The sequence below is a fragment of the Hippopotamus amphibius genome, chromosome 12, assembly GCF_030028045.1.
Source record: "Hippopotamus amphibius kiboko isolate mHipAmp2 chromosome 12, mHipAmp2.hap2, whole genome shotgun sequence".
NCBI lineage: Eukaryota > Metazoa > Chordata > Mammalia > Artiodactyla > Hippopotamidae > Hippopotamus > Hippopotamus amphibius.
The window spans coordinates 63,035,448-63,047,633 of NC_080197.1; the positions used below are offsets into that span (position 1 = coordinate 63,035,448).

The 12,186-nt window shown below is 37.3% G+C and overlaps 1 pseudogene; it reads right to left on the reverse strand.

The window, feature by feature from the left end:
- Nucleotides 1–8,483: 8,483 nt before the first annotated feature.
- Nucleotides 8,484–9,093, reverse strand: LOC130834006 (AP-1 complex subunit sigma-2-like; annotated as a pseudogene).
- Nucleotides 9,094–12,186: the final 3,093 nt, after the last annotated feature.

The window sequence follows — 12,186 nt, forward strand, 5'->3', positions numbered from 1 at the left end:
GTAGAATGAGAGGAAATGAGATTTGAGAGGCAGCTGTGCTTAGCTGATGGAAGGCCATGAAAACGTTAAAGAACCAACAATTATATACTATATTAGTGTGACTGCTTTATTTATAAAATTATCAGTTTCTCAGTTTTTAATCCCAGGCTTGAATTTCAAATCCACCTTGAATTTCAAAGTCTTTGATTTTCAACTCAGGTTAATCAATAGGAGGCCTGGGTGAGAGGTCATAGGGTGTCAGGTACCCAGCCAGCAAGCTCAGCACAGTCAGAGGTAGCAGGATGTTTTTGGATTATGAGACCTTTCACTTCTGGGGCCCTCATCCTCCTGTCTGTTCACTAACAATTTCTGAGATGCCCTCCAATGCTGATACTCTGATTACCATGGTGAGAGGTGCTCTGTGTTCATTAGCCAGCCCTACTGCTGCTACGGGGGTTTTTTGCATGGTGTGAACTACCAAACATTTTTCTTTCCCCATGAATCAACCATTGTAGCCAGTCCAGAAATCTCATCTAGAAAGAAAAAGGAAAAAAGAAAACAAAAGGAGAGGAAAACTAATTTTGTTATTTAAATACAGGAAAAAATTGTGGCATTAAGGTAAAATTTGATTTTATCACAATAAAAACTGAGTATCATGAATACGGTGGCATATCACAGTCTCTGCTAGTTTGGGACTTTGAAGAAGTTTCGATTAGAAATGTAAGTGTCTAGAACACTGGACTAGGCATCAGAAGATGCGGGATTTGGCTCTTGCTCTGCCAATATCTGACTCTGTGACCTTAGCAAGTAATGGTAATTTGTGTAATCCTCTTATAGTCAGGTTTTCATCTATAACTGGAAAAATATTATCAATCTTTATGTGAAATTAAGAGAAAAAGTATATGGTAAGAAGCTTTATAGACTTTAAAGAAATAGGTGAAAATAAGGAATTATATAGGGGGAATTTCCTGACTGTCCAGTGGTTAAGACTGCACCTCCGCTACAGGGGGCACGGGTTCAGTCTCTGACTGGGGAGCTAAGATCCCACATGCCATTCAGTCAAAGAAAAAAAAAAGAATCGTATATTAATAGAAATGATAGAAATGCTGCAAGAGAAAATACATATCTAAATTAAAACTGAGCATTTTTAGAAACGTGATTTGTAGAGTTCATGAAATATCTAGCTGCTTAGGTAATAGAAAATAGTATCTCCTCATTGGTTATGTTTTTTCAGTTTGTTCACAATTTGAAAGATCCAGAAAAACTTTAGCACACTTAACCTATTTCTATTTCCATATTCTATTCCATTCTATTCTATTCTATTCTACCCTTGACAAATTCTTCCTGCAATGAATTCAATAAAGAATATAGAAATTTGAGAAGAATTATGTAAGGTGTGACTTTTTATTAATCTTGTTCTCAATTCCTAAAGGAAGTTTATTTTTCCTGTAACAGTAGTTCATTCATTTATTCAACATTGAGTTAGTAGCATGTGTCCAATAATGTGCCTGATAGTATAGATTGATAAAAGAATCTCTACCATCAGTCTGTACTGGGCCACTACCTGGTACTTTGGGTGAGGCTGAGGTCCAGGGAAAGCTGACTAGAGGTGACTGAACTATATTGTCACGAAGGAGGAGGGACTAACCAGGTCCTTGCTAAGGATGTGATGTTGCTGGTCTGTAGGGCTAATTAGAAATGCAGAATCTCAGGCCTCACCCCAGAACCACTGAATCACATCTGTGTTTCAAACAAGATCTCCATAGATCTTGTTTCATAGATATAATGAATGATTCATAGATATAAAGTGATTCATAGATGTAATAAAGTTTGAGAAGCCCTGAGCTGGGTGAAAAGGTAAAAAAAGGAGAAAGTGGGGGCTTCCTAGGTGGCGCAGTGGTTAAGAATCCGCCTGCCAATGCAGAGGTCAAGGGTTCGATCCCAGCTCCAGGAAGATCCCACATGCCGCGGAGCAACGAAGCCCGTGTGCCGGAAGAAAAAGAAAAAAAAAAAAAAAAAAAAAAAAAAAAAAAAGGAGAAAGTGTTTTCTAGGAGAAGAAAATAGCAGGTCTGAACAGTACATTTCGGGAGCTACATGTAGTACAGTGGGCCAGGGGATCTAGTGAAGAATTTGAGTTAGGAGTTTTGGGGAGAAGGAGTGAAGAGATTTTAGATGTATGACATATATAAATATCACTGGGTTTTCTATCAGGCAAGAAAAATGACATGAGAAGGGAGTTGACATAACACTCTTTCATAGATTCTCTGATCACCTCCCAAGAAACACCTAGAGAATCAATTGAGCAAACTAAACCAATAATGGACTTTGGTAAAGAAGGCCAGTTACAATATTAACATGAAGCTCCTAATAGCTTTGCTAGGTCCGTTACACAGAAAATAGAATAAAAGATCCTAAATAACCTTTTAGGAAATAAAACAGAATAAAACATTCCAAATTATATTAACACAAATGTTGAAGACTATAAGTAAACTTAGTAAGAAATATTTGATGTGTATATATTTTTCAAAGTATAAAATTTTATTCAGAAACATAAGTCATGTTCCTAATGGGAAGACTCAATGTTATAAAAATATCAGTTTCTAAGGTTGGTGCTAGGAGATTGTGCGATATTGTGATTTATAATAATAACAGAGCTCCTAAAACCACTGGAATTTCCCAAGTGATGAAAGTGATAAATTGAAAGGAGCATCCTTTTCTTTTCATAACAAGCCCCTTTCAACCACGTGAGTTTATGTTAATGTGGTAATTTTAGGTAAACCCCTGAGGAGGTGGGGCTGGTTGCCAGGGGAATCAAATACTTGAACCACTGCAACTTTCAGCTCCCCTGCCCACCACCTCCAGGGTTGGGAGAGAGGCTGGAGGTTGAATTAATCACTAATGGCCAATGACTTAATCAATCTTGCTTACTTAATGAAACCTCCATAAAAACAAAACAAAACAAACAAAACAACCAAAATGATGCATGACTTCAGAGAACTTCCAGGTTGGTAAACACTTGGAAGAGTCGGGAGGGTGATGTACGTGGAAAGGACATGAAAGATTCCTACTCCTTCCCGGGTACCTTGCCCCATGCATTTCTTCCATCTGGCTGTTCCTGAGTTTTATCCTCTCATAATAAATCAGTAATCTACTAAGCCTTCCTGAGTTCTGTGAGCTGTCTAGGGCATACCTTGTTTTACTGCATGTATGGTCAGGGCACTCTTGGGGGCTATTCTCTTGCTCTCTGTACATCCCCTACTTGACCAGCGAGTGCCTGCTTCACCTACACCCTGCTCACTTGACTGACCTTCCTACATACTTGCCCCAGGCCCTAGCCAGTGATTGCTCTTTCAAAGGGGCAGTAAGTGTCCTGCCCCTCTGTTAGTTTCCCTGGTAACTGATGATGCCAACCTGACGTCAATTCCCCCTATAATTGGCAATCTCCCCCCTCCCTGCTGGAAGCAAGAGTGCCGCCATGTTCTGCCCGCTGTCTGCCTAACCCAGAGGAGTGTTGCTCCAGGACCTTGCTTCAGAGAGGTAAGCTCCCCGCGTCCTTTAAACCGTTGATGTCTCTGTCCTGACTCCGGGCTCTTTCTCTGGTCCTGAAGTTGGGCAGGTATAGGTCTTGTAGGCCTGTGGAGTGCAGCCCAACTTTTGCTTCACAGATAACTGCGATTTTTACAAATTGAAGGTTTGTGGCAACCCTGTGTCAAACAAGTCTGTTGGCTCCATTTTTCCAACAGCATTTGCTCATTCATGTCTCTGTGTCACATTTTTGTAATTCTCACAATATTTCCAATGTCTTCATTATTTGTTACACTGAGCTGAGATCAGTGATCTTCGATGTTACTACTACGTGTGACTTGCTAAAGGTTCAAATGATGGTTAGCATTTTTTTTTAGCAATACAAAGTATTTTTAAATAAGGTTGTTTTTTTAGACATAATGCTATTGCATATTTAACAGAGTCTCTTCGCTTTCTTGCTGTGGTCTGGAACCGAGTCTGCAATATCTCCGAGGTTGGCCTGTATGGAACATGAAGAGGTGGTTGTGGCCGTCTTTGATTTACAGCCAGATGGTCAGAAGCACAGGTGATAACCTGCACTTGTGATTGGCCTCTGAAGAGGCACCCAGTCTTGTCGGATGAACTCTTAATCTGTGGAATCTGACAATTACTCCAGGTAGATAGAATTGAGTTAAATTGCAGGACACCTAGCTGGTGTTGAAGAACTTGGTGTGTGGGGAAAAAAAAATCTTGCTTGAGAAAAATGGGGATTTTCTTTTAGTTTAAATGCTATGTATAGTACAGAGAAGAAACAGGTAATTTGTTTGTTTTTTGTTTTCTCTTTTAGATTATTTGTCTCAATTGGACATTTTTGGAACCTGACAAAATAATCCTAAATTTATTCAGAAAAAAAAAGGAAAATATTAGAGAATTTTAAAAAATGAATCATACAAAGGAAGACATGAGTTATCAGAAATTAAAATGTATTTTTACATTTTACAGATATAATTCTTATGCAGCATGACCCTAGACAGAAACAGGCCTATTAATGAGACTAGGAAGTCCTCAAATACTCATAATTTTAAAAGTTTTGAAGGTAGAGAATATGGATTCTTTTTTAAATTTATTTTTACTTTATTTATTTATTTATATTTTTATTTTGGGCTGAGTCAGGTCTTAGTTGCGGCAGGCAGGATCTTGGTTGAGGCATGTGGGATCTTTTGTTGTGGTGCGTGGGCTTCTCTCTGGTTGTGGCATTCGCGTTTTCCCTTCTTTAGTTGTGGTGCTCAGGCTCCAGGGTGTGTGGTCTCTGTAGCTTGCGGCATGCGGGCTCTCTAGCTCTCTAGCTGACAGGTGCGAGCTCAGTAGTTGTGGCACTCTGGCTTAATTGTTTGGTGGCATGTAGGATCTTAGTTCCCCAACCAGGGATTGAACCCAAGTTCCCTGCATTGCAAGGGAGATTCTTTACCACTGGACTACCAGGGAAGTCCCTACAGATTCTGAAATTAACAGTATTGGAACAATTGTCTAACCATTTGTCAAGATAATGGAGTTTCTTATCTCAAAATATTACATCAAAATAAATTGAGATATTTAAAATATCTTAGCTTTAGAAATTAAATCATAAAATACAGATAAATGTTGGTAATCATATCATTTTAAGGTAAGAAAATTATTTTAAGCACACATGCAAATGTAGAATCTATAGAGAAAGGAGATATTTGATTATATAAATTAAAAAATCTTTAAATAAAAAAAGCACATAAACCCCTGTTATGAGTTGAATTGTGTTCCCCGCAAATTTATACTTTAAAGCCCTAGCACCCAGTACCTCAGAATATGAGTGTATTTGGTGATGGGGGTCTTTAAAGATGTGATGAAGTTAAAATGAGGCCATTAGAAAACGCCTGAACCCAATCTGTCTGGTTCTTATAACAAGAGGAGATTAGGATAGAAAAAGAGACACCAAGGATGCATACGCACAGAGAAAAGACCTTGTGAGCACAGTGAGGAGGCAGCCGTCTGGAAGCCAAGACCCCACAAAAGAAACAAACCCTGCCCAACCTTGACCTTGGACTTCTAGCCTCCAGACTGTGAGAAAGTAAATTTCTGTTGTTTGAGCCCCCAGTGTGGTATTTTGTTATGGCAGCTCTGGAAGACTAATACAGCTCCCAAATTAGAAAAATAATTATTTTGCATGGGACACAGTAATGTGTCACCTTATATCATTAATAAGATAACCACTAAAACAAACATATAAGCAAGGCTGTGAACACAATCTATAAGAGAAGAGATATGACCAATACACATATAAAATTTTAACTCACTAGCAAAGACATTAAAGTCAAACCACTGAGATGCCATTTTCAATTTATAAAATTGATAAATTAGTGAAGTTTGAGGAGAGCTAATCTTTCAAAAGTTGTTTGTGAAAGGCTCTACTGTCCTTGCCTTTTGGAACGCTGTTGGCTAATATGTTTGAAACATTCTATACCTAGGAATCTATTTTAAATAAAGATAAGGGACAGATGCATGCATGAAATTTTCCTTGTAAATTTGTTATTATAGCAAAAAGAATTAGAAAGTAAAAAGTAATTTATTAATAACTTGTCTTAAATCCTTAATTACATTAGTAAAAAAAAAATCTTGGACTTGTGGGTAGGAGAGGAGATAGAAGTAAAAACTTTAGCTAAATTTTTTTTTAAAGTTTCAGCTTTGTTGAAAGATAGTTGATGTGTATCCATTCATCCATTGACAGACACGTAGTTTTCATATTTTGTCTATTGTGAATAATGGCGCAATGAACATGGGAGGGTAGGTATCTCTTTGAGATCCTGTTTTCATTTCCTTTGGATATATTCCCAGAAGTGAAATTGCTGGATCACATGGTAGTTCTATTTTTAATTTTTTGAGGAATCTCCATACTGTTTTTCCATAGTGGCTGCAAAATTTGTACATTCCCACCAACATTGTACAGGGTTCTCTTTTCTCCACATCTTTGCCAACACTTGTTATGTCTTGCCTTTTTTGATGTAGCCATTCTAACAGGTGTGAGGTGGTATCTCGTGGTTTTGATTTACATTTCCCTGATGATTAGTGATGGTGAGAACCTTTTCATTTACCTATTAGCCATTTGTGTATGTTCTTTGGAAAAATGTCTATTCAAATCTTGTGCCCAATTTTTTTAATCACACTGTTTGTGTTTTACTATTGAGTTGTCTCAGTTCTTTATATATTTTGGATATTTACCACTTATATGATTTTCTTCCATTCCATAGGTTGCCTTTTCATTTTGTTGAGGGTTTCCTTTGCTGTGCAGAACCTTTTTAGTTTGATGTACTCCCACTTTTTTTTTTAAGAACTTTTTTTTAAGCTCTTTATTGGAATATATTTGCTTTACACTCTTGTACCAGTTTTTGAGGTACACCAAAGTGAATCAGCTGTATTTATACATATACCCCCTCCCTCCCGCGACTCCCTCACACCCTCCCTGTCGTGGCCCTCTAAGGCATCACCCATCATCAAGTTGATCTCCTTTTGTTATACAGCAGCTTCCCACTAGCTATCTGTTTTACAGTTGGTAGTGTAAATATGTCTATGCTACTCTCTGACTTCGTTCCAGCTTCCCCTTCACCCCCCCACCCCAGCCCCGTGTCCTCAAGTCCATTCTCTACATCCGTATCTCTACCTTTTAAGAATTTTTATTGAGATACAGTTAACAGACAATAAACTGCATATATTTTATTTATTTATCTATTTATTTATTTATTTATTTATTTTGGTGTACATTTAACATTTATTACAACTAATTGGTGATGTGATAAGGCAGTGCTCATGTGGCCTGAATACTGGTCACAATCACAACAAAGCTTAATCCAGCCCAGCAGATACAAATAAAGGGTAAACTGTGAAGACATATTTACATACGTAGAAGTATGTATAAAAGTGACATTGAAACAACTATATACTTAAAAAAATATAGAGCCCACTAATGCCATTTTACTTCATTCAACTCACACTTTCCTATGAGAGGTGGTGTCTGTTTTTATATTTATGATTTCCGATAACTAGGCAGTTCCATGGAAGGGAAGGAAGCTGCCCTACAGTTTGCTGCACTTCTAAGTGGAGGGAAGCAATAGGGGAGTAAAATTAATTTGTCTGTAACAAGCACCCCAGAAGGAATATTCGTGCTTTAAACAATGACTTATGCAACACTTTGTGAAGAGAGTAACACATTTTCCATAAGATATCATTATTAAGAATCCCTGGTAAGTCAACATTTCCATTTAATTTTGGGGGCATCAAAAACAATCCAACTACATTACTGAATGATTATAACCACAAAAAATTTATCTCAGGAGTCAAATGTTCCTTGGCCTTAAAAATAACATGCTTACTATTATGAAACAGCTGATCTCTGTTCCTCATCCCAGGTTTGGAATGCCTAAGAAATAATTTTTAGTGTAAAACAGCATCATTCCATTAGTCTTTTGTGTATTGCCTTTGTTTTAAGGTGTTTAGTTTCTAATAAGGGTCTTTGGTATAAATTTGTTTTTTTTTTTCTAAGGTTTCAACATAGAGTGAAATTTTCATTTGATGTGTGACATGTCAATTCCCTTTATTTGCATACATACTGAAATGCACTAGTCTTTGGTTTCATAAAACCAGGTTTCACGTAATTTAACTTTTTTGCCAGACAGTAATTAATAAATGTCTATTGCCTGATTGTGTCATTTTCATAGATACACATAAGCAAGGTAATGATAATAATCTATTCAAGAGAAACAGATCTATAAACTTTAAAATAGCCAGAAAAAGTACCTTTCTTTTTCTGCATTCATTCTAATTCATATTTAAATCCCTTATCACTTGATTAACCAAAGTTCCCTTTTAAAAAAATTGTGTAGGCCTGAATGAAGCAGCTTAGCAGAACAGTAGTACTGACAAGACGTCATCTTACACCATTAGCTAACATGGACATGAAGGCAGTGAGCATCTACAGTGTGTGAAATGCCACAAGAAGTCATCAACAGGGGAGAAGAGTTATGTCAGTCCAATTTCTTCAAGAACACTACGTGGGGTTTCAGCTTCCTCCTGCAGTAGATCAGCCTGCTCTATTGCCTTAAGGACATTTTTCTTGGATGTTTCCTGAACTTCTCCTCCCAAAAGAAACTCATCCAAAATAAAATAAGCCTTCTCAAAATTAAAGATGACATCAAGTTCACACACACAGCCAAAATACTTATCAAGTAATTCCACGTAACGATGAATTATTTGCAGGGTAATTAGTTCATTGTCCTGATACTCAATAGCAAAGCAAAAATATAGACTGGCATATCTTTTGTAAACAATCTTCAGATCTCACCACTCAAGAAAGCTGCACATTTTAGGTTTCCATGCTAAAACGGTTTGAACAAGTTCTCTTGTGACCTTTTTCTTCTCTTTGTCTGATACTGGGACATACCATTTCTGCAGTCGAAGCTTTCCCTGATGACTAAAAAGCAACATAAACTGGGTGCGGGGCGGCGACTGAGGGGAAGCCCCTGTCGCTGAGCAGAGGAAGAGAAGCTGTACAGCTGCGGGGAGGGGACTCAGTTCCAACTGCACATATTTAGAGTGTACAATTTGGTATCCCAATCTCCCAACCCTCCCCACTTTCCCCACTTGGTGTCCATATGTTTGTTCTCTACATCTGGGTCTCTCTTTCTGCCTTGAAAACCGGTTGATTTGTACCATTTTTCTATAGTCCACATATATGTGTTAATATACGATATTTGTTTTTCTCTTTCTGACTTACTTCACTTTGTTTAACAGTCTTTAGGTCCCTCCATGTCCCAGTTTCATTGCTTTTTACAGCTGAGTAATATTCCATTGTATATATGTACCTCATCTTTTTTATCCATTCATCTGTTGATGGACATTTAGGTTGCTTCCACGTCCTGGCTATTGTAAATAGTGCTGCAATGAACATTGGGATGCATGTGTCTTTTGAATTATGGTGTTCTCTAGGTGTATGCCCAGCAGTGGGATTGCTGGGTCATATGGTAACTATTTTTAGTTTTGCAAGCAACCTCCATACTGTTCTCCATAGTGGCTGTATCAATTTACATTCCCACCAACAGTGCAAGAGGGTTCTCTTTTCTCCACACTCTCTCCAGCATTTACTGTTTGTAGATTTCCTGATGATACCATTCTAACCTGTGTGAGGTGATACCTCATTGTAGTTTTGATTTGCATGTCTCTAATAATTAGTGATGTTGAGCAGCTTTTCATGTGCCTCTTGGCCATCCATATGTCTTCTTTGGAGAAATGCCTATTTAGGTCTTCTGCCCATTTTTTGATTGGGTTGTTTGTTTTTTTGATATTGAGCTGGATGAACTGTTTATATATTTCAGATATTAATCCTTTGTCTGTTGATTCATTTGCAAATATTTTCTCCCATTCTGAGGGTTGTCTTTTCATCTTGCCTATAGTTTCCTTTGCTGTGCAGAAGCTTTGAAGTTTCATTAGGTCCCACTTATTTATTTTTGTTTTTATTTCCATTACTCTAGGGGGTGGATCAAAAAAAGATCTTGCTGTTATTGACATCAAAGAGTGTTCTTCCTATGTTTACCTCTAGGAGTTTTATAGTGTCTGGCCTTACATGTAGGTCTTTAATCCATTTTGAGTTTATTTTTGTGTATGGTGTTAGGAAGTGTTCTAATTTCATTTTTCTACATGTAGTTGCCCAGTTTTCCCAGCACCACTTATTGAAGAGGCTGCCTTTTCTCCGTTGTGTATCCTTGGCTCCTTTGTCATAGATTAGTTGACCATAGTTTATCTCTGGGCTTTCTATCCTGTTCCATTGATCTATATTTCTGTTTTTGTGCCAGTACCATACTGTCTTGATCACTGTAGCCTTGTAGTATAGCCTGAAGTCAGGAAGCATGATTCCACCAACTCCGTCTTTCCTTCTCAAGATTGCTTTGGCTATTCGGGGTCTTTTGTGTTTCCATACAAATCGTAAAATTTCTTGTTCTAGTTCTGTGAAAAATGCCATTGGTAATTTGATAGGGATTGCATTGAATCTGTACGTTGCTTTGGGTAGTATAGTCATTTTCACAATGTTGATTCTTCCAATCCAAGAACATGGTATGTCCCTCTATCTGTTTGTGTTGTCTTTGATTTCTTTCATTAGTGTCTTATAGTTTTCTGAGTACAGGTATTTTACCTCCTTGGTTAGGTTTATTCCTAGGTATTTTATTCTTTTTGTTGCAATGGTGAATGGGAGAGTTTCCTTAATTTCTCTTTCTGATCTTTCCTTGTTAGTGTGTAGAAATGCAAGAGATTTCTGTGTGTTAATTTTGTATCCTGCAACTTTATCGAATTCATTGATTAGCTCAAGTAGTTTTCTGGTGGCATCTTTAGGATTTTCTGTGTATAATATTATGTCATCTGCAAAGAGTGACAGTTTTACTTCTTTTCCAATTTGGATTCCTTTTATTTCTTTTTCTTTCCTGATTGCTGTGGCAAGGACTTCCAAAACTATGTTGAATAGTAGTGGCGAGAGTGGACATCCTTGTCTTGTTCCTGATCTTAGAGGGAATGCTTTCAGTTTTTCACCATTGAGAATGATGTTTGCTGTGGGTTTGTCATATATGGCCTTTATTATGTTGAAGTAGCTTCCCTCTATGCCCACCTTCTGGAGAGTTTTTATCATAAATGGGTGTTGAATTTTCTCAAAAGCTTTTTCTGCATCTATCAAGATGATCATGTGGTTTTTATCCTTCAATTTGTTAATATGGTGTATCGCATTGATTGATTTGCGTATATTGAAGAATCCTTGCATTCCAGGGATAAACCCCACTTGATCATGATGTGTGATCCTTTTAATGTGTTGTTGGATTCTGTTGGCTAGTATTTTGTTGGGGATTTTTGCATCTAAATTCATCAGTGGTATTGGTCTGTAATTTTCTTTTTTTGTAGTATCTTCGCCTGGTTGGCATCATGGTGATGGTGGCCTCATAGAATGAGTTTGGGATTGTTCCTTCCTCTGCAATTTTTTGGAAGAACTTGAGAAGGATGGGTGTTAGCTCTTCTCTAAATGTTTGATAAAATTCACCTGTGAATCCTTCTGGTCCTGGACTTTTGTTTGTTGGGAGATTTTTAATCACAATTTCAATTTCATTACTTGTGATTGGTCTATTCGTATTTTCTATTTCTTCCTGATTCAGTCATGGAAAGTTTTACCCTTCTAAGAATCTGTCCATTTCATCCAGGTTGTCCATTTTATTGGCATATAGTTGCTTGTAGTAGTCTCTTATGGTGCTTTTTATTTCTGCGGTGTCCATTGTAACTTCTCCTGTTTCATTTCTACTTTTATTGATTTGAGTCCTCTCCCTCTTTTCCTTGATGAGTCTTGCTAGAGGTTTATCAATTTTATTTATCTTCTCAAAGAACCAGCTTTTAGTTTTATTGATTTTTGCTATTGTTTTCTTTGTCTCTATTTCATTTATTTCTGCTCTGCTCTTTATGATTTCTCTCCATCTACTAACTTTGGGTTTTGTTTGTTCTTCTTTCTCTAGTTTCTTCAGGTGTACATTACATTGTTTATTTGGGATTTATCTTGTTTCTTGAGGTAGGAGTGTATTGCTATAAACTTCCCTCTTAGAACTGCCTTTGCTGCATCCCATAGGTTTTGGATCATTGTGTTTTCATTGTCA